Here is a 1,913-nt window from a genome sequence, read left to right on the forward strand (position 1 = left end):
AACACAAAATTAAAATTAAGATTTCTAAAACCTTATGAAACATTTATAATTCATTAATTAAATTATTCTGGATCACTAATTTCGCCGTAACAGCGATTTTTCTGTCGAGAAGTTATAGTTTTTCATTTTTTCAATTCAACATTTTTCATCCAAATTGAATTTTCATGGAAAAATTTAATCATAATCAATGCGAATTTGTTGTGTTGGATTAACTAACGTCTCTCTGATCATTTTCTATCGCCAATTCGCCGTAACAGCGATTTTCTTATCGAAAAGTTTTAATCAAAATCAATTTTTCATGTCAGAATTTGACATAATTTGCTAAATTTTTTGTTGGATGTCTTTATTTTCGAATCCGAAATCGCTGTAACAGCGGTTTTTGCGTCGAAAAACTACAATTTTGATGAAAACCGAATTTTTATATCGGAATTCAACGTATCTATGAGAAATCGTTAGTCAATGATATCAAAGCAAAATACGTCTTCAAATTTCTTGTGCAAAAGCTGCGTGACTTACCGAAATTAATTTTTCGTTCCATAATTTGCTATAACTAGGCGTTTTTGTATTGGATAAAATTTCTTGGGTCATTTTCGATGAACAATTCTCCGTATTAACGGTTTTTGTGTCGAAACTTTGCAAATCCAATCAAAATCAATATCCGAAATCACTATAGCAGCGATTTTTACGTCGAAAATCTTCAATTTTGTTGAAAACCGAATTTTCATGTTGGAATTCAACATATCTGTGAGAAATCATCATTCTCAATTTTCATGTACGTAAGCTGCGTGACTTACCGCAATCAATTCTTCGTTTAATTTGTTGTAACTGAGCGTTTTGTGTTGGATAACGTTTCTTGGATCATTTTCAATGGACATTTCTCCATAATATCGTTTTTCGTAACGAAATTTACAATTTCAATCAAAATCAATATTTCCAGACAGAATTTGACATAGTTTGGCTCGTTTTTGTACCATATCGTATTTCTGCTTACTTCGAATCGAAAATCATTGTAGCAGCATTTTTTACGCCGAAAAGCTATAATTTTGATGAAAACCGAATTTTCGTGTCGGAATTCAACGTATCTGCGAGAAATCGTTACTATCAACGAAATTAAAGCGGAATAAGCCAAGCCAACAGAAAAACACAGACGCCTACATCCACACACACACACACACACACACACATGTATCTAAACAAAAAGAATATATACAAACCAAAACGCAATTTTATTGATTATTACACGTCAAGGTGTTTATAATGAAAGCGTATGAAGAAGAGGAAATTTTAAAATCTTTAGATTTGGGCACTATTGAACCGACTATAAAATATATATAAGAAGTAAATATAATAGTACATATATATGTAAGAAGTATATATAAGAATTTTCTTGGCTCATTCAAGCAGGAAATATTGCACATTACATTCAATTTTAGCTGATTACTTTTCTACAAGCGGTTCATGCGCTATGGTCGAATAAAAAAGTGGAAATTTTAGAATATCTTGAATAGTGCAACATTGAAACAATTGTATCTCCGAAGATAACAGAGATACATATTGTTTCCTCCGCTCATTGCAAGCAGGAAACATTGCTCTTTATGTTCGATTATAGCTGGTTACTGTACGAAAAGTATTATATGCTATGATATATTTTTATGTTTTTTACGTTTCATTTGTGCATTTTCCAAATAAGATACAAAATTGTCAGAAGAATTTAGTTCCGAATATTAATTCAGATCAAAATGATTTAAGCGTATCAAAAGAACATTAACGTAACATGTAACAGGATGAACAAGATAAAATAATAAGCATTGGTAAGAAGATTGGTATTAATTTTTCATGAAATATTCATTTTACTTAAATAAAATTTTAGATCTCGACAATCTAACTACGGATGATGAAGATAGACATGTTTC

This window comes from Apis cerana, unplaced genomic scaffold (genome assembly GCF_029169275.1).
Source record: "Apis cerana isolate GH-2021 unplaced genomic scaffold, AcerK_1.0 Chr0_AcerK, whole genome shotgun sequence".
NCBI lineage: Eukaryota > Metazoa > Arthropoda > Insecta > Hymenoptera > Apidae > Apis > Apis cerana.